The sequence below is a fragment of the Gobius niger genome (assembly GCF_951799975.1).
Source record: "Gobius niger genome assembly, chromosome: 13".
Classification (NCBI taxonomy): Eukaryota; Metazoa; Chordata; class Actinopteri; order Gobiiformes; family Gobiidae; genus Gobius; species Gobius niger.
In genome coordinates, this window is record NC_136864.1 from 24,077,516 (window position 1) to 24,099,492 (window position 21,977).

The 21,977-nt window shown below is 42.5% G+C and overlaps 1 protein-coding gene across 1 annotated transcript in view; it reads left to right on the top strand.

Annotated features, from left to right (window-relative positions):
• Positions 1 to 1,673: 1,673 nt before the first annotated feature.
• Positions 1,674 to 21,977, top strand: part of sntg1 (syntrophin, gamma 1) — an 86,081-nt gene continuing 65,777 nt past the window's right edge. Inside the window, exon 1 of the mRNA XM_079569180.1 lies at positions 1,674 to 2,329. The gene's annotated coding sequence lies outside the window, so the exon portion shown is untranslated. The remainder of the gene's footprint in view (positions 2,330 to 21,977) is intronic.

Genomic DNA, 21,977 nt, shown 5'->3' on the forward strand with positions numbered 1-21,977 from the left:
GTCGTGAGAGGATGCGGCTCGGGTGGAGAGGAGGAGGATGAGGAGGGGGCGGCGGTGACAGGATGAAGAGGATACGCACCTGCGACATGTGGCACAGCTGCGGCACAAAACTGTGAGCATTGTTGGGAGATTTGAACACATCGCGCAAAGTGTTCAACTAGGACTTAATTTAGATAAAAATGCGGCTGTTTTGTCATTTATTTCTTTGTCATTATTTGATTTGACAAGCAGACAAGGCCGTCAACTACATGACAGAATGTGAAATAAAACAGCTTTACTTCCCTAAGCCCAGAATCAAGTGGGCCAGTCAGAATCCACAGACCATCATCATTTGTCACTAATAACCACAAAATTATTCTGAACTCTCAGTGAATTTATGGATTAGCTATTGGTTCGAATGAATAGACGAATTCGCTTGGAGAGGGAATGCAGTTTTGCACCAGTAAAGTTGGCAATGGGTGTGGTGTCCTTCACTGGTCAGCTCCACCCCCTCCTTCCTCTTCCTCCTGTGCAGCTCCATCCGCTCCAAAACTGTCTTTCACCGTCTTCTGGAAAGAGCTTTGCAGTTAGTCTTTTTTTTTATTCTCCAGTGAACTTCCATTAGCCAGAACAGTACAAGGCATGTGTGGCTTAGCTGCGAGTCTTGCCCGGATACTTCCTCGTTCAGGACCATCGTGGACTCTCTGCTGTAAAATAATCCACCAAACTCCACATAAACATGGCAACGACGGACAAAAACATCCAGTAAAACAATGTGGAACGCAGAAACCACAATGCATTATGGTATTGCGGAAAGTAGCGAATAACGCAGCTGTACCAAGGGAGACGGGGGTTGCTGCTTGTTTACACGTCACCATGTCATATACAATCCATCAACCTTTTAACTCCCACCTGAACGGATCCCATTTTCTCCAGTTTGGCTTTACCCTAATCAAAAAGATTCTTGGGGAAAACGCACCAAAAATGTGACAAAAAAATCAACAAAAATGTGACAAAAATTCAACAAAGATGTGACAAAAATTCAACAAACAGAGCAGAGAAAATATGTATAGAATGAACAATTTTGGAACACTCTAATTCCATAGTTATGATGTGCAATAGTGTTCTGCAGGAGTAATGGTGAGTTTCAACAATTCCATGTTGTTTTATTTATAGATACTTCCTCTACAGTAGGATATAAATAATGAGCATGCAACATGTAGGCACATGGTATGCTGCTCATGCATCGTGCTGTATAAAGGTCAAGCCCACACTCTAATGTGTTCAGGTGTTAACTAGGAGACAACATACTAGTAACAAAATATAGTGTTTCGCTATTCTTATATTGCTGTTGTGACAAAAATTCAGCAAAATGTGACAAATTTAAGCAAATTCAAGTGTTTTCCATGTTCTGGCGAGAGGCCGATCCCAACCTATACGCACTTTAGAGTCAAGCACTGCCTCACATAAAGAGGTAGCCACATCCTAAAACGTTAGCCACGGCTTAAAAAAACACACACAAAAAACACGCTGTCTCCAAAAGAGACAATCCCCTGCACAGTCTGCCTGTCATCCCCGGCTGCGCTGCAGAGAGAAACTGTTCGTGGGATGCTCTATTTTAAGGAGTCAAGCGAGAGGCATCGTTTTTTTTTTCCCACTCTCTTTAGCTCCGCGATCTCACTGTATTCTACGAGACAAACGAGAATTCCTTGAAACCTCCTAGTAAGTGCCATGCAATATTTATAGAGGCAGAGAGTTGCGCGGGAGCCCCGGGTAAACGGAACCGATTGACGCGCGCGTTAAAGCAGCCGCACCAGCATGTGATTTCCAGCCTCAGTCATTTTGGCAGCGAGATGCGAGGAGAGAGAAAGGGAGAGGAGAGAGAGAGAGAGAGAGAGAGAGAGAGAGAGAGAGAGAGAGAGAGAGAGAGAGAGAGTGGAAGAAAAAGAGAGTGTGTGCCAACGCGAGGAGCGAGGAGGAGAGACGTTGCGAGTCCGCCAGTGAGGGACTACAAGCCGGACCTAAAGCCAAGCAATGTCGGCAGCTGAGGAACCAGCGTTTTCGTAAGGATTATGGACGGCGCGCTCCCCAGTAGTTGCAACTCCACGGGTTTCACTCTCGTGCTGTCTGTGCTGAGCTTTGTTTTTTGATTTGGTTGTTTTTAAGCCGCGCATCGCCACGGTTGTGGACCAGGAGGATGCAGTGAGGGCGATGCATCTGCCACAAGGGATACATTGTGGATTCGCCTGAGATGTTTTAAGCCTGCACTGACTTCGCCACGAGAGAGAATATACACACTGAAGGCGGGAATCTATCCATCCGTCCACCTGTTAGTAGAAAAGAAAGCCAGGTAAGGGACGTCTCATCCACTTTGCACCGTGCGTGACTTGGGAGAACGCAAGTAGTTCATTAAAAAAAAACACCAAAACAAATAATCGCACATCTCGTGGGGGTCTCACTTTTGTTTTGGGTTATGGGGCTAAATCCTGTGCGCACCTTGTGGCTTCATGACGCAACGCAATAAAGCGTGTCACCATTTTCAACTCTGGAACATTTTTAAATGCAGTTTCTATGTTGCACAGGGGAGGGGTGTTTGCACAAGCGAACTGCAAAGTCCCCAACAATTGCACAAAGCGACTCCACATGTCCCCCTGGAAGATCTTTTCTCAAGTGTCTCACGTCTTCTATCTGCTTTTCCATCAAGTAAAAATGCATGCGAATCGAGCTCCCTCTCCTGTGGTTTATTAGGCACCCAGACAGCCAAAGAATCCTCCAGTGCAGGGGAGTTTTGGAGGGGGGGATTTATGTACCGCTTGAAGTGAAAGGGAAGAATGGTTGTTTTTCCTCATTACAGGGAGCAAGGTGACAGCTAGAGTGCGCCTAAGCAACCTACAGAGATGCTGCAAATGATATGGGCTCCGCTACAGCAATGGGAGAGAACAGTGAGGCGTGCTGCGTGGAGACTCAGCCGGTCATAGGTCAAGAACAATCTGTGTGATGCGCTTGGGGTCTCGCTTTCCTACTAGCACAGAGACATTGACGTTTTTTTTCTTTCTTCTTTATGCCCAGCAATCTCCCCCCTTTTGTGGATGTATGTCCTAATTGAAAGTTTTTTTTCCAGCGCTGTACAGTGACACGGCTGTAACAGGCAGGAAACCAGGCCAAGGACGGAAATAGTGTCTGTCATGTGTGGCCATTTACGGTATCTGCAAAAGGGGATGATTTTTGAGAGTAGATAACTGCTTCCAATGTCCAAGAGCGCTCAGAAAGAAAAGGCACAACTGGAAATAGATGGAGTGTAGGCCCTCGCCAAGACGCTGGTCAGATTTTGGAATGGTGAAGGAAACTTCTTGATTTGATTGTAGCCATTTCACGGTCCTGATGTAGGATTTCTGAAGTCGTCTTGTGACACAATTTGATGACAAAACATACCGTGTCACGTACAGTTTTTGTTTAAATTTAGTGGAATGTAACTGTTGAAATGGTCTTGTCAAAAATACAAGACAGTTGCCGAATATTATGTTTTTTTACTCTCACACCGCACAGATAGTCTCATAGCATAGCATCTCTTAATACCTTCAACGGTTTAAGTTAAGAACCGAAGTATAACACACATTTCTTCAGCAATGCACCAAAGTCACAAACCTACTCACACTTACACCTTTGAAAAGCTTTTGACTGAACTTGCCATCGCTTTCAGGGCGCAAGTACCACCTTATCAAAACAAATCTCACTTCAAAATGCTACTTTGTGATCCGGTGTCAGATATGATGTCTTCCAGCAGCAGCACTCACAAATATCCTTTCTTACAATAAATCAAATGCTCAACATTTGACATTGTGACAGACTAACTATAACTTGCAGCACAGGCAAAGTCCCGCATACGTGCCACAGACTGTGCTCGACGTAACCCTCTGTTCCTGAGAATTCAATCTTTTCTTTCTGACGTGGCTAGACCCTTATCCAACAGCGGTCGGGTCTGAACGAACCACTGCGTCCACGACACACGGCTGACCTCTTGTCAAATATCTGCCACAAAGCTGGAAAAAAAACAAAACTTGATTTATTCACGAAGGGGCTATGAAGTTTTCGGGCCTTTCCACACACCCCACTCCAACTTGTGAGCAGTGGTGTACGTCAGCCGCCCTGAGAATTGCTTTGTGTGGGGAGGGCATCCATCACAGTGGGGAAACAGTGTTGAGTCTGCACAACAAAGCCAGATTCCGACGCTTAATCTCTTGGACTCAGGGTGATCAATAACCTTCCCGGATTGCCTGCAAATGAATCCCATTGGATCATTTAAATATGGGGAATAGTTAAACGTCTTAATGCCTTTCGCGAGCGCGGGGAACCGTTGGCGTTCCTCGAAGCTTGCTCGATGTACACATTATCATCAATTATGCATGCCTTCAGAGTGTGGCCTCTCCCTCGGAGACAACGTTAGCGCTAAATGAAACCACGTCTCTGCGATCTGAGGAATTAATTTGTACCTTCAGTCCATGAGCATGATGCTACAAAAAAGGAATGCATATTGGACTAGAGCGAGTCTGATGTCAGCAATGGATGAGTGGATTAGAGCATTTACACCCCTACATTAGTCGCTGTTCAAATCGTACGCAAGGGCTGAAAAATAGGGTTAAGATTTAAAAGGGAAACTAGATTTTGTCTTTTCGGCGCAGGTGAATATAAGCAATTGTCAATAACATGAAAAGTTAGTTAGTTATGGTGAGATTGTTGTTGTGAGATTGAGCAAACAATTCTAACTCCAGGCACCAGGGGCCAGTAATGACAATGCGACCAACAATTGGTTTGTAGTGAAGTTGGACACCAAGTTATTTCCTTTGTTAGTTCCCGATGGAAGCAGCATTTACTCCTTACCCAGAAGATCCCTGATTGGCTCGACAGTTAAGTTGGTTGATAGATGGCTTTGTTCTCAGTGATGTAAAATGCCATTACAATTTCCATTAAGAACTCAAAACATAAATTATGTCTGTTAAACGGTGAAATTCCTCAAAATGGTGACGGCATTACTGAAACCCTTCTGTTTCCTGGCCAGCCAAGAATGACTTTTTCTCCTTCTTTAAACAAAGTCGATTGGATTCCTTTTTCGTCCTCTCGGATTTGGAGGGGATTGACAGTCTGAGTAACAAATCCGAGAAAAAGCCCTGATCATTTGTTTGTAAAATGGTTCAGTGAACTATTGCAATAATCACATTCTCAGTTATTCCCATATCGTGCAGGTCTAGATCGGACCAACAAACTTAATCAGATCGTAACACATCCTGAGCTACAGTCAATCTGTGACAGTAGCTTTCTAATGCAGTCATTTTCAGATGATACAAAGCACTGAAGCACCTATGAGGCTGTATGACAATGAAGAGAGGAAATAGAGAAGGGAGTGAAGCTGGATTTCTGCGCGTTAGATTCACTGTGGGGCAAATTGAAATTCATTAAAAGCCCATAATAATAATGTGCTATAGATTTGAGTGTTATAAAGCCTCATGGCGATGAGGATAAATGAACTGGAGAGCTTCATTTCATATTGGATCAATTTTAAATGTACTCTGCGCTGGTAGAGTTTGTATTGTTTTACTACAGCTTTCTGTGACAATGTCAAGTTTGCTGCTTTGTGGGACTGCTGGGCAGATAAATGAAAACTATAAAACATCAAACATCAGTGCGGCGGTGCCCAAAGGCAAGGTTATAAGCCACAGTTAGGCCTGATATTTCCACAATAAAATGTGTTAAATTCCACAGATGCAAATATTCATCTTTGTGAAAGTCATTTACCACATGAACAGAATCGCTGAATGGAAAATTTTAGCAGAAAAAGTGAGCAGATTTTTTACATAAGGTAGCGTCATCTCCCATACCTATCAAGTTCTGCACCACAGTGGCTCACAGACGTTTAAATATTTAATCAGCCACACCAACAGGCTTTCTGTGTTGCCTTTTGACAGATTTAATAAGGCGGCTAATCTCTTCTTCAATACAGTCGCAAAACAACTGCTAAAAGTCAGCAACAAACAAAGGGAAAAAAATATGAAAGATATGGCTTTTTGCACAACGGGGAACAGATCAGATGTTGAAAAATCATTCTATTGGGAAACAGGGTTTGTGTAGATTTAATACAGGGAGCCACAGAGCTGTTTTTGTGCACTAACTCAGGGCCAGCGCAACATTGGTTTGGGTCGAATTTATTTTTAAAAATAAATCTGGCACATTGAGAGAAAATGTTTTTCTTCCTGCAGTGTTCATTATGGTCAGTTGAGCAAAAGATGAATTCTCAAACTTTGCACGATTGGTGGAAGACAAAAACTGCAACGCTTGCGCAGGGCATTTGATTATGATTTCAATTTTGAGCAACCCATTCTACCTTTCTACTTCAATTACGCCAAGATGAAATGATAACAATCCAGCTGCTGCAACTCTAGAGGCTCGAGCTTAGGCGTGTAAGGGATGTGACAGCCACGGAACTGCGGCACACTCACATGGGAATAGGTACAGTACATCAAGATGCGGAGTCAGTCATGGCTATCTGCCTCAGTATGTGTTGTCAGAACATATGGGGCTGTGTGCTGGGGGAAAGAAGTAAAGTCACGAGTTTATATGAGCAAAGATAATTAATAAATAGAGTGGATTTGAATGGGAGGGTTTGGAGACGTGGACGTGGTTTGATGCTCTTCAAGTCTCTTTGTTGATTTCTCTATTGTGGCGCGGAACTGATATAGATTTGAGTGTATTACCTAATGTTCAATTCAAAAATCTACGGAAAAAGTGTGCATGGATTTGCAAAGCTTGTATACTGACAAGGCACTGTGCAAGTCTTAAAAGTTGCTTGTCACATTGCCTTATGCTATTACCCTGGTGGTAATCCTCTCCAACCACCACCACCAGGCTCTCACTCGTACTTTAACGTACTTTGAGATAAAATTGTGTAAAAATATTGGGGAAAATGGGGGAAACATTAGAAGGAAAAAAAAGAAAAAAACTTGTTTCTAAAGATACTTTTTCCCGTACCTGATTTCGATACTTGATTTTTTTTGCTACCAGTAATATCTTAACTTTTTTTTCATATCATTAAACAGCACCCAGCTCTACTGAAGTGTCTTGCCCAAGGACCCACGTACAGCAGCATGTACTTTTTGAACTGCCAGTCTATGAGACTCTTCTACCTGAGCTACTGTGGCCTGACATACAGTAGCTTTGCCGTTCCGTTTGCATAAAAACCTTAGAACGTGAGCGTGTGAGCAGCTAATGACGTTCCACGGCTCCTTTCTCAATTATTATTTTTTCACTCTATTTTTTTTCTATTTTTTTCCATTTTTTCTCTCAAAGAAAAATAGAAGTCCCTACCATATAGGACCTACCATAGAAATAAAAAAAGGGAAGCAGCGTTCAATCAAAGACAGTCGGCAAGTCGGCTTGTCCGTGAAAGTTTACAGAGCTAGCATCGCATTTAGCTATCAAACGGTAGCCTGTGTTCAATAATGTCTTAAAGAGGGACAACAAAGTTTAAATGGAAAGTCCACACTGGAAAAAATGAAATCTTATCTGAGACCAAAATGACTTGAAATAAGACTTCCAGCGCCAGCCACCATTTCCTTACAGTCACAGGAAGAAGTGGGCCACAATAAGTCCTTTCTTATTTTACAGTCTATGGATGAGAATAATCGGTTTCTGCTTTTTTTGGGGTCAGATACACCTTCAATGGCCACTAAACATCATCCTTTAATATGTCAATGATGGAGAAACCACAGAAATGAAATAAATGCCATGAAATAGCCCTGTCATTCCTCACCATACTTAATATAAACAGCTAAAGGCATTTCTATGATTCTTCTGGGTGGAAGTAACATTCAACATTCAATCTCATGCCGTTTTTAGCTTGTAACAAAAAAACTGTGTTTTTCTCTCAACATTCAACGTGTGACGTATGTTCTCAATGTCTGTCCTTGCATCTCTATAGCAACTGTTCTGGTCGACCATCCGTAGAAGCTGCACCAGATGTCCAAGCGGCGGAGGAGGTGCCTTTTTGATCGTCGCCGTTGATGTACAAGCAATAGCAGAACAAAGCCGAACAGGGGAAAAAACAAAATGTGTGAAGCGAAGGACGGCGTCATGCGAGAAAATCATTGGGCTTGTTTAGTGCGGATGATGGCTAATGAAGTGCAGGCACGGGGAAGTCGAAGGGCAGGCCACCACGCACCAGACACAACTCATTTATATGCTCCTCATATAGCCACCCGGCTGATTTAGAGCTGGAGGCAGGCCACTCGGAGCAGGCGCTGGGGGGTAGGAGCGTCCAGGGAGCTGTAAGACCCCACAGACCAGGGCCCAACTGCGAGATGTGCAGAGATATGGATGATGACAAGAATGCGGTTCTATAGAAATGATGCGGAATTGGTTGTTGAAGTGGACACAGGCAGTATTGAGGATTAAAAACAGTTTGGGCACCTCACCTCAGTGGTATTCGGTGTTTCATGCTTTGAAATGTATCCTCATTTGTGTAAAGAATTTGTGTCAGGAATTCAAATTGGCCTGGAGTGCCCTATATGATGGGAATGATGCGTTATAAAGCTTTGAAAACAAGCTTTCGTTATTATCCAACGGCATGAGGCAAACCCAGGACACTGTGAGGACCACACAGGGGTCCAGTGATGGATTAAAAGCTTGTTTGGTTACTCGTGTGAAGGTTTGTTACTCGCTAGCTTTGGAATTTGCTCGTAATTTACACTTGTTTGTCAATATTTGATAAACATGGCATTTCTGTGCCTCCAGATATTGCATGAGGTCAACGTGTTCAAATCAAAAATTGGATTTACTGATTATTACAATGTTGATTTACTCACTATAACAAAAAAACAACAAAAAACATTTTACATGACAATAAAAGTTGTTATCCAATCAGAAAGCAGATTGAGCCCCACTTAGAGTTGCCAGATCCTATGGCCAAATCTAACTTGTGAAATATGAAGGGGCTCTCCACAATCCCAGAACTTCTCCCCAATCAAGTCCTTATTAGTGCAGCTTCTGGTAGTTAAAGATCAGTGAGGTTCTTGGCTTTCAAATGAGGAGTGGCCTGTTCACACATTGAGAAACTGGTGTATTTCTCATATTACACAGTGGGACGTTTTTTAAGACTATTTTGACCTGACCAGAAAACATGCAAATGCAGCAGAATTTAAATGTACCGTGTAATGTTGTTTTGTTGTGCTCTGCCTCTAAAGTCAGTCCCGCTGCAGTGATTTACGATCGCACAACTAGGCCTGACATACTGTACCTCCGAGTGATGAATCTTCATACAAAAAGAGAGATGTTTTTCCTCAACAAGGATGTTGTTATTTATCCAGCTGAGGTCAGCGGCAGTTCATAGCGGCAACAGCGCCTGAATTATAACCACAACAGTTAATATTAGACTAATCATCTGGAAATGTGTGAATCATTTGCTGCATAAAGTCTCAGCTTTAGTCGGTATGTTGCTATAGGTATTCCTATTTTGCTTTTTTCACTTCAGATCCACAAGGGAACTCATTTGGTCTCATCTGCAACATTAAAAAATCCCAAAAAGGAAAAGATAACTAATGAGGTATTATTTTCGGTTGAGTACAATCGCGAGCTCTGTGTAGGTGAAACTATAATTAGACAAAATGAGCAAATAATGATGATAGTAATGGCACAGCAGTTATCACTCTAACCCCCTCTCTGTGTGGAGTTTGCATGTTGCATGGTCAAATGCAGAGGACAACGTTATCTACAGGGACGATAAAGTTTCTGCACTGAACAATTTGTACGACGCTCAAAGTGCTAAGAGGGGGGAAAGAAAATAAACAATAAGTACAAGTTACAATGAAACATGAACACGATACAGATATAAGAGTGACTCCGGATAAAAACATGCAGCAGCTTAAAGATAACGCGGTCACGATCAGAATCGCACAACACTGGAAATGCTGCATGGAGCTGTCCATGGTGCTGGTTTTCCACTCGCACACTTTTTCTCTCTTCTCTATAAAGTCCAAGTGATTTTTCTCGCTGTGAGGGCTTATCTGAGCAGCGAGCCATACTGTGCATGCAAATATACTCTGTGATATTTTAAACGGACTTGAGTCGACCAAACCCAGCCCAGTGAAAGGGAGCCTTAATGCGGACATGTCATGCATAACTGGGGCTGAAAAACATTCTTTCGGGTTAATGCAACATTGAGATTTTGTAGTATGTTTCATAAGCAAAAAAAGTGATTGCAACTTTTAACTTGTATGGAAATGTATAGAGGCCATACTGCGCTCCCTTTGCTTTGTATAGCCCTGGCTGGACAATTTCAGGTCAGCTGTGATTAATGCTGAGAGCGAGCGCGTCCGCTAAGCGCCACCGCCTTGACAGCTCGCTACAGGAGCGGCTCAACCCTGATGGAAACCACGCCGTAAATTGCCTTATGGCTTCTCCCTTTTTTTCCCTTTTTTTTTCTTTCTACAGCACTTCATTCATTCAACTTGTGAATAGTAAAATAGCCCCAAGTGGTAATTAACCCATTTGCTAGTTTTGCTTATGGCTGCAGGAAGCCATCATGTTCTCCGTAAACAGTGGGGAATAGTTTGCCGGTTGAATGTGCCTGAGCCAAACAAGTGGTTGTGTTTTAGACAGCTTTTCGAGGAACTCATTTAACCCTTTTCTGCTGCCTCTCACTTAAATTAGAATCCTCTGTGTATTGTAAATTAAACATGGAAGGCACTGGCAGTGTGTTTTGTTCTTACTCAATTAGGAAGCCAGCAGAGCACCACATTTTGGGTTGGCACATATTACGGCTAAAAGTTTTTTTTTCTCTTTACGAGTGAAAGACATGTAAAATTCAAAAAGAAACCCAAATGTGTTATGAATAGCCTATTTGAAGCATCACATGAAGGATTACGTTTCATAAGTGTTTGTTATTCACAGGCTGTGGGTTAGATTGGGCTGAAGGCTGAAGGCCTAAATGTTGAAGCCACAGCCTGTTTCTCCCCGTTGTCACCCAGCTTGTGTGTCCAGTGGGTCAAGCCGTGACTGTGCCTCAGACAGGCCTGCACGTGGGAGCGCATGAGCTCTTTAACGTCTGTTACAGCGGGTAAGTGGCAGCAGTAGCTTCTGAGTAAAATAATCACGCATCGGACGTTAACCTCTTAAGGCGAGACACTGCAGGTGAATAGGGAAAAAAAATTAGTGTAGAGATATCAATTTGTAACTTTTGCTGAACATTACAGATATAAATATGAGAGATTCCACTTTTTCTGTCATTTTATGTTTTCGAAATCAAAATAATGAATTGAGCCAGATTAAATTAATGGTTTTATTTTATTGACATATTAGTAACTAAGATTTTTTCAGAGGGGATTTTGGATATTTTGTTTAGTTTTTCAATAAACTCATCATCAGTGAAAAATTCTGTAAAAACTCAAATTCCGCCTGTTTTTTTGGTTTCAAAGCTGAATAAATCTGGTCAGGAATTAGATATTAAAAAATCCCTCTGAAAAACCTTTCAAAATATTGTTAGGTCTCAGACTGGAAAGTTTGGAGTCTGTGGGAGCTTCTATAAGGGCTCAGGCGCTGCCTGTGTGCGGCTTCTCTCATTCAGAGAAAACCAGTCCTGAAGTTTTATAGCGACTGCGCATGCGCGGCCCGTTCTTTGACTTTTCCGCACCAGTGTCTCGTAGGAGGAAAAATACCATATTTGGGTGGAAGCGTCATCACGAGGACCTTTAGCAGGACACGTGGATGTAAAATCTGTCAATATTTATGAATGGATACCTGCTGGAAAGACAGACTTTTTACGCGGCGCAGCAGCTACTTCCAGGTTACCCCCACCTCGCAGGCAAAACATCATAAAATAAACATCATGCGGGTGAGTTTTGTCATTTTTATATCTGACATGAAAACTAAGATGTAAAGGGAGGAAAATAGATAAAAATCTCCACTTCGACCACTGCGTGAAAAATCAATACTTTCACCTGCCGTGTCTCGCCTTAACCCCCACCGTCACCGAGCACATTTCCTCCAGCTTTCAAATCTAAAGGCCTCTCCACCTGAGAGCTTACAGCCTATAGGCCGGTGTAACACCTCATTTGAAAGCTAAGGTCTAAGCTCTTTCTTTGTTCTTTGTCACATGTTTGTCGTTTTCATCACGTGTTCGTCACTTTTTCATCACATCACGTTTTTTTTCTTATGTTTTCGTCACGGTTTTGTTGCATTTCCAAAAAAACAACGAAATCGTGACAAAAATGTGGCAAAAACTTGACCACAAAAACAAGTCTGCAGCTAAGGTGAGTTTTGTGGGCCTTAGCTTTCAAATGATCCGCTACACTGCCCTATAGGCTGTAAACTCTCAGGTCATGAAGCTTTAAAATATGGATTATGCAGAACTGGAGATATTGTGCTCGGTAACAGTGGGGGTTGAACACTGCATGTCCTTCCCGTGTGCTTCAGATGTCTGTCTCTGTCAAAGCCGCAACCCTCATACCTGCCTGAAAATGTCCAAAAGTTGAGTTTTAGTCGTGGTCTCCCTGGTTTATTTTGTCTCATTTTGACACAATTTTTTTTACTTTGCAGTGTTAACAGATGCGCAGATTCCCGCCTGTAGCCATGAGCATTGTGCTGAGCTGTCTAATCCTTTCATGTACTCCACTCACAGCATGGAGTCTATTGCATGCCTGGAAATCTTCCCCTCGAGCAACAAATACAATGCGTTCCAGAAGCATGTCTCTTAATTAATGAATCTCCTCCGCATAACGTTCATAGAATTAGCGGATGTCACGTAGAGGCTGCGCATTTTCGATTTTCTTTACTCTGCTTGTTTTAGTTATTCGTGGGCTTCTCGCGTCATCAGGCCGTCATTCTTAAAAAACACGCTAATTGAATGGCATGGGGGAAAAATGAGAGATTCTACAACCTTTAACACATTATAATAAAAGTAAGAGAAAAGTCCAGTATTGTCCTGTGCTGATGGTGCTTCAAATGCACTTGGAACAGCTGCAGAATATATATATATATATATATATATATATATATATATATATATATATATATATATATATATATATATATAAAATCTTCACTTATGTTGGTGGGGCTTATATTCAGCTGCGCTCAATAGTCTGGAATTTTCAGTAGTTTTCTCCCATAACATCTTAGTTTTAAAGTCACAGTCAAAACGTTAAATAACTGGAACAGTGCAGCACTCTCTTGTCTTTCAGGCGTCTTCAGTCATAAGTATTCACATGTTTGGATGACGCTGTCATCCAATACATTTCAATACAGTGGCCATTTACACTCTTTACAATTTTGCAACAAAATATCCACTTTAGCAGCTCCTACAGGCTCCAAACTTTCCAGTTTCATACTAAACAATATTTAAAAGTTTTTTAGATGGAGTGTTTAATGTCTAATTAGTAGCTTAGTTTATTGAGCTTTGAAAATTGTAAAGTTTGCATATTGTTTGACGGCAAAGTTAATTGTCTCAGCCCACATGACGTGGTGTTATTTTCAAAATGTTATGTCAAAACATCATCGCTCTTATACTAATATATTTTCAGTTTGATAGTACAGAAATGGAATTGCTTCAGTGGAAACAACTGTTGCATTTGTTAATTAAACAGTGGCACTAGACAGAACATTTGTTCTTAGTGTCATTAGTATCCCATTCAGTTTATGCTTGCTTTGCAGGAGGCAGAAATACAAACTGGCAGAACAAAAGCATTAATCTAAGATTACAGCTAACTACTCTGCCACCAAGCAACACATGTTCTTTATGAAAAATCAGTCTCAGTTGTTCCAAATGAATATTGCTGCACTGTACTTTACTTTGGACCATCTCGAGCAGAGCCTGAGCTTAGTCTTTTGGTGTCCGGTCCAAACACCGTAATGTGGCCAGTTGCTGCAGGAAGGGCATCCAATGAAAACTGCCAAATCACTGGTCTGTGGTGGCATCGTGATGAAAAAGGCGCCGCAGACGAATGCCAAAGACATCCTTTCTTTTCAACCCTCAAACTACTCCAGTGCGGAGCTGCACAACACTCTGCTGCTAATACTTCATGCTGTCACGGCCGATCGCTGCCTGAGGCGTTGAGCGGCAGTGGGTGGTCCATCATTGACTTAACCACCATTACACACTTTGGCTTGAACAAACAGGTGATGTTTTATATTCATGCTATGCATGTTGCTCTGAGTGCCACAAAGGCACAAAGCAGATCTCAAGACTTAGAAATGAAGAGTAAACAAAGAAAGGTCATTTCAATTTCAACCATGAAGGCATTCATTTTACATTTTGGGTCCTGTACCTTTTTTATGTCCTAGAAGTGGAATAAAATGTATTTTATCCATCAGCGACATGAGAGAAAAAAGACCTTTGTGCATCAGTTTCTGCAATGTCAAAAGATCCAGTGTTGCATTCATTTTTCACCAAGATCTTGTATTGGTGATGGGAGAGTGTGACCACTGCACAAAGCCTTCTCCAGCACACCCCAAAGATCCTCAATAGGGTTCAGATCTGGACTCTGTGTTGACCAATCCATGTGAGAAAATGTCCCATGCTCCTGATCAATCCTGGCATTGTCATGAGGGCCCGCCCGATACATCAGGTCGATATTTGGATATTTTACAATATCGGCCAATAAAAGGCTGATATCTCCGGAACCAAAAGTGATAGTGACTTCCTATTTTACAACTAAAAAAGAGCCCTCCCACAACTCCCTAGGCCTCAGGGGAGCAATGACACATCGTAATGAAAATGGGTCACAAGTTTGTACACCTACTTTATATATTTTATGTTGTAGACATTTGGCATCGGCCTAGCCAAACCCATAACGGTGCATTGAGTTGCCTTGTGTGTGAAATGTGTGGTGTAAATAAACTGGCCTTGCATTGGCATATCATTTTATGATTGAAATGATCAAAACCTTTTCTAAATGTTTAACTAGTGGCTAATTACTTAAAACATCGGCCTATATATCCAAGAGCGTAGGTTTGTCAAACATCGTCACTTAACCATGAATATGACTCTTTGTTTTTGTTTATTTTTGTAACTGTCTCTTCTGATCTCCCCGTGCTCCCCTCCCCACACTGCTCAGAGAACATGGAGCAGAAGCCGCTCTTCTCTCCCACTTAACTTGTTAATAAAATAAGCTATGGAAGGAGCATGCCCACTATTTTCCGATCTTTGAGTAAAACATCTGACCTACATAAACTTGAAACATGGCGTGTTTCCTCCGGACACGTAAACGCAGCTCACATAATAATAATCGTGTGCCAGTTCCAAGCTTGCGAAATAACAACAACAAATAAATCGAGAAGGTTGCATCTTCCGTGGAAAATTTGCCAAGCACACCAACAAGAGGCTTTGGCAACAATCGAAAGCATGAGCGGAAATCGCGATGCTTCTACGTACATTCAGAACAGTCATGACTCAGCATTGTTCTTCACACATATTGGCCCTGTTGTTTTTCCCTTCTTTATTTGGGGCATTTCTCTGTCCTCACTCTCGCCCTGTCCCCGCGGCGCCAGCAGAATGCTTAAGATGATGCCTGTAGATTTAAGTTGGCACATACCTGATATCCAGGGGCCGGCCGCTGCCAAAAGCATATATCACCGTCAGGAAGGTCGGCCTATAAACGTGTCCATCACTAATTTACTCCGGTGACTATGGCTCATAAGCACCTGGGCTACAAGGGCTTTTACCGGGGATCAGGTATCGACTCGCCGGGGCAATGAAAGATTCTTTTGTTCTTTTGAGAATGAAAAATAATCACGAGACGCTCCGGCGTATTGACCGGACAATTGATCTGGAACAATGGGGAAGAAATAAGTACATGATCCAGTTTGAGAGACTGTCAATATTTAGCTGAGGCTTTGTTGATGTAAATGTATCATTGGAGTTTTGCCTGATCTGTTTGCAGACCGGGGGACTAAAAGCACCCTTATTTGCTACGTAAAGGAAGTGAATCTATAATGCATCAAAGGGTTTTTTACTGGCCCCTTGAAAAGGCTTGTAACAGACCCAAAATGGAAGCTTCACAGACTTGCAATTGGCTCGTTTCAATAGCGGATGGTTCTGGACGTACTAGTTCTTTTCAAATGTTGCAGCACACTATTTCTACTTAGTGCACCGGCCCGTGTGCATTAGAGACATAAAAGGGGCTTTGAAGTTGTACAATCGGTACTTTGCGTGTAGTGAACATTTGGTGCAGACAGTGATGCCATGATAATAGCGATACTGTCTTACACCTTTATTGCACCTTTTAATCTCTTAACCCCCACCTGAACCGAGCGGGTTTTCTCCAGTTCAGCTTCACCCAAATCTGAAAGCTTCTCGACCTGAGAGTTTTACAGCCTAGAGGTCAGTGTAAAGCTTCGTCTGAAAGCTTTGACCTACAAAGCTGATCGTAACTTTTTATGTCACATTTTTGTGTGACTCTTTTAAGAGATAACATTGTCCTTTATTGATCTCACAATGGAGAGATTCGCTTGTTACATCCGGCTCTCAATAAGATCACTCAGGGTGGGCAAAATAGACAGGAAATGTGCAAATAGTTAAATAGTAAAAAGAAGTATCTTATGTACAATGAGTAAAAGCAGAAATATAAACAATAAGGAACTAAATAATAAAATAAAAATTAGAACAGGCTATAAAAAGTAGAATATCAAGGTCAGCATTGGCAGTGCAAAGCTACAGTCCTAGTGCAGATTGTCAATAAGCCCCGCTGGTACAGAGAATATTGCACGTAGTTTGCAAAGAGGTTATTGCACATGTTACTTTACAGTAGTGTTGATGAAGGCTTTGCGGTAGCGCTTCTTCTTGCACTGAGGGTGTCTCAGTCTGCCACTGAGAGAGCTGCTCAGCTCCTCCACAGTCCCGTGCAGTGGGTGGGAGGTGTTGTCCATGATGGAGGTGAGCTTGGCTAACACCCTCCTGTCCCTCACCTCCTCCACAGAGTCCAGGGGGCAGCCCAGGACGGAGCTGGCCCTCCTGACCGGCTTGTCCACCTCCTCAATGTCCTCCCCCTGGATGGTCAGCGGTGTGTGCGGGAGTGTCTTCTTTTTGAAGTCAATCACCATCTCCTGAAGTCGTGTTTATCATATTTTTCTTTTTGTGTTTTTGTCGCGTTTTGTCGCCCTTTTTTACACTTTTTATTGTGCTATTGCTTCTCCGGCACATTTTAGTTGCTCTTTTGTTGCGTTTCATCCGGGATTTCGATGCTATTTTTACACTTTTTTTCCAGAAGCTTTTAGATTTGGGTAAAGCCAAACTGGTGAAAACTTGCTCGGTTCTGGCGGGGGCTGAACTGTCCATTGCGGTTTATTCATTCGCTTTGCATAGTCGGTGGTGGCAAGATACTGTTGCCAAAGCTGCCCTTGAGCTGACTGACAAAAACTTGGCTGCCAACCCACGCCAAGAGCCATCGGAGCGGGCTTCTGAATTCATCACAATGAAATCACAATTCCTGCAACTTTTTTTAGGCAGTACAATATCCTTCGCAAAGCCACAAAACACCCCCCGTCTCCGTGGAGGTCTGATTATCTTCGAAACCCGCAGACCTCTGCCACAAATGCTGAAATGCATTGTGGCACACTCCGTGAAGTTAAAAGACCCGTGACTGTAGCTTAAATGGCTTTGTAATGTCTTATATTGTTATGGTAATGCAGGCGGCGTCATACGTTAACTCAATTGAAGTTGTAGATATTGGATCAAATCAGGAATCCATATTGCAGAATCAATTCTAATGCAAAGTGGTTTCTCTAATTGCAGGGCTGCGTGGAAGCGAGAGCCGCTTTTTAAGGCTCCGGCAAATGGGAAATAGACGCCTTCATCACGAGAGAATAAAGTCACTTGGTTCAGCCAGTGTCAGGAAAGGCAAAACACAATACTAATGCAATATGAGGCCTATATTCTATTGAAATGCCTTCTCCTCTGAATACACGATGATACTGCGTTAAAGGACAGGTCAAACGCAGAGAGAATATAGGATTGTAACACGGGCTCTTGATTGGATTGCAGTGGTGTTATGATGTTGTTTTTACCCATATGTTCCGTGAAGACAAAGTGAATCATTAGTTCAGTAGTCAGGCCATCTATCACCTGCCGGAGCATCTCTATAAGCTACGCCAAGATTGTTTTCCAAATCACCATTTTTCTTCATTAGCAGCTTTTATTTGGTCGGGACAGTGCATGTAAATGAACACACACGGGTCACATGCATGTAAACGAGCCACGCACTCTGTATTGTAGCCAGTGTGCAAGAGCCTGTTTTATTCAGTCATAATATTATTAGCATATTGTTATTTTTCTTCACCAAATCCTTCACTTACTTCACCCCCCGCCTTAACCGAGCACATTTTCTCCGGTTCGACTTTACCCAGATCTAAGCGCTACTTGAAAAAAAAAAGGTTAAAAATAGTGTCAAAACGAGATGTAAATGAGGCGACAGATAGTGATGAAAAAGCAACAAATTACGCCCAAAAAAAAAAACACACCAAAAATGCAACGAAAAGTGACGACAATGTGAGGAATAATCTTCGATCCGTTTCCAAATGAGCTGTTACCCCGTCCTACTGGCTGCAAGCCCCAGTCACAAAGCTTTTTGATTTGGGTAAAACTGACCTGGAGAAAATGGGCTGGGTTGAGGCAGTGGGTTTAGAGCAATGGCCGCTGGTTGCTTTATGACCGCGACGCTCAGGGCCGCCATTGTCCGCCATTGTCCGCCATTGTCCGCCATTGCTGCGGTACCTCCATATGTGGGCGGCAAAACAAGCTAGTTTTCTGTTCATTAGCAGTGCACTTTCCACACGTTTTAAGCAACTGTAAAGCCTGGTTTGACATTTTTTGGAACTTGCTACACCTAGCTATTCCTCCTATGATAACGCTGGGTTAGTTACAATTAAAGAAACCAGGCTAGTTTTTGTAAGAAAAATGTTAGAAATCTTGTATACTAATGAGGGCCGGAATTTGAGTGACAGGCTGTTAGCATTAGAGCTAATGGCGCGGGCGTGGCTACAATCCGGGTTGCCAGGTCTGGGCAGCCACACCCGCCCAAAAATATCTGAAAAACGAGAAACCGCCCCTACCTCCCTCCCTTATTGAAAAAGCAGCTTACAGAGCCTTGGATTTGCCTTCGAAATAGTGATTTTGATCAAAAATAAGATAGAAATAGACAATTTGACATTGATTACAGCAAGGCAAAAAAAAAGTTTTTTTCACCCGCGGAATGGCTTTAAAAAACGCCCAATTCCCTGGCGACCCTGGCTACAATCGAACTACGTGCCCCGCGAGGGCCAAGTCTACTGTGACGATCCCGCCTTTATGCCCTTTTTAGGAACATGCACAGCAGGGTAGGAGGAGTCTGTAAATCCGCCATGATTTCCCCCTTATTATGGCAAACATGGAGAAGTGAGGAGTCTATTAAAATTATGTCTATGGTTAAGAGGTTTAGTTATTATCAAGTAATAAGTTAGGTAAGTTAGTATTAAGTAATAATTTGGATACAATTATTTTTATGTAACGTTCCTTGAGTAATTATCGTGGCTTCTCCCACCTCTTTTAGGTACAAAATTGCTTGCTTCTCCGGTGAGATCTTCATTCACAGCCTTGATTGTGATTAAGCGCTGTTTTGAATTCTTTACGTTTATGTTCTTCTGGCCCCATCCACCCAGACTCAAGCTTAGGACTAAACACAAAACTAGTGTATCAATCTCAAGTAACATCCGTACAAAACTGTCATTTTGTGGCTCTGTTTCTCTGACAGCATTTCTGGTTTAGTCCAGTGACTGAAGCATAAATTCACCTTGATGTCGTCAATCCATGGAGCAGTTTCATATTCACAGCGGCGTTATTTTCATTCCAGAAAGTGTATTGGAAAATGATCGTTCACAGACCCCCAAAATGCCGATTTCGCATGGATGATAAATTATATTTGAGTTTAGTCCTGAGCTTGACTCCGTGTGGCCGGGGCCTAAATGTTCCTGAATGACTTGAGACTTTTGACAGATAATCAAAATTGGAGAGTGGCCATTTTCCCCTTGTTCCAGGCCCAATTGATTATCACTTCTCCCCACAGTTTACTCACTCAGGACGATGCGAAATCTTTGTGTCTAAATGTCAGCCCAGAGCTCTGCGAAATTTTACAAAAAGCCATTCGCTAATCCCCAGATGAGGTGGAAATAATTACTGGTCGCAGCAGCACAGCAAACAAATCAATATGAAAAATAATTGCCTTGTTTTTTTGCCCTGGAACGACAGGACGCAAAACAAGTGCCAGTTTTAGCGCTGGGACGTTTTATTCTCGGCCTGCGGGCTCACAGGCTGATGCCTGCTGAGACGCCCTGATATTTAAATAACATACCATCCTTCATCATCACCTGCCAGACAAAAGGCTGCGTTCGCCTGCTCCGTATGTTCTAGGTCAGAGAGTAAGCACATGTACGGTAAGTGAGAGCCATCTCCGTTTAACAGTGCTAAGAGTACACACCTGCACCAGCGGCACTCACCATTCATCATCCAGATCAGGCCACGCGTGCTCATGACTGAAGAAGGGGGTGTCAGACTTGTAGAGCTCGGCAAATTGAAGTAGTTCCAGTGGCAGCGTGGCGGCACGATGACTGTGCAGACCTTTACCCTTATTTCCACTAGTTGAATAATCATATGCACAGTCACGTGCTTTGGGGGAAGAAGCTGCAGGTTTAATGCATCTCAGCGTTTATCATGAAATCACAAACTCTACGGACATAAACTAATCCATAAACAGAGTATACTCTTCTCAAACATTTGGCCACTTTTTATTTCACAACAATCTGCCTTGTATTTGTGGTTTTAGGGACTATTTAAGGATGCATAATGAAGATAAAAGTAACATAGCGATCACACGCACGGTTACGGTGCAATATCAGACTTTTTCATTCCTCTGATCCTCTGAATCCGCCCGGTGTAAAAGCAACAAAAAGTCAGGAATCCTGGCTAAAGTTTAGTCTTAATGTTGTCTGGAGCCTGTGTCTCCTCTCCACAGCTCAGTGTGAGGCTGCAGACGGGGCAGGAACAGGGCCGGAGCTGACACAGGCTGGGGAGAGACTGGGGCCCCACAACAGAAGGACTGAGGGGGCCCTACTGGGAAACACACAGCCTTTTGACAGTGTATAGAAAAAACATGTAGTCCATTAAAATTAGTGTTGCTTTTTTCTTTTTCTTTTTTTAGGAAACTGTTCCAATTTTTAATCACTGTATTAAGGCTGATTTGTGGAATGTGCGGTATAAATAAAATTGCCCTGCCTTGCCATTACACTCAATTTGACCTGTTTAATTAAAATTTTCCCAGGGAGGACCCTGTTGTGCTTAACCTGCTACGCACAACATACAGGGAATATCTCAAACCAGCAACCCTAGAAAAGTGTTATTCTGTAAAATGGTTTAAACTTCTTTTGAAAATGAAGTAATTAAAAGTAGTACAAAAAACACCTTCTGCTACATGCAATCTGTCGACCTAATGTAGCATTGAGTCTTCAGACTAGAGTTCCCCCACCTCCCAAAGTCCTGCAACCAACTCGCAATGTCAGGAGTCCTGAAGGGGTTTTCTTCAGCACCAAGGACTGTAAAGACCATTCTGAATTCCAGTTGGACTTTCTTAGATAAATATTTAAACTAGAAAGAAAATATCTCAAAACATGCATTTATAAAGTGGTCTTGTTCAACGTGGTTGGAGAGTTCAGTGCAATAGATCCACTGGGTTGCAACGAGGGATGTCAGGAATAACCGGTTTTACATTTACCACGATAATAAAACGACACAGTAGATTAACCATAAGAATCTTATAAGCCAAGCAAAGTGCAGGCTTGTGCTCGTCACAAGTAGTGTTTAAACTCACAGGTAGGTCAGCACAGCACTTGCCCAGATTTGCATCCCCCCAAAACACGATTGAAGACAGTAGTGTGGGACCACTTTGGGGATCTAAAACAGCGGTGTCGAAGTCGCTTGGGTCAAGGGCCGATAT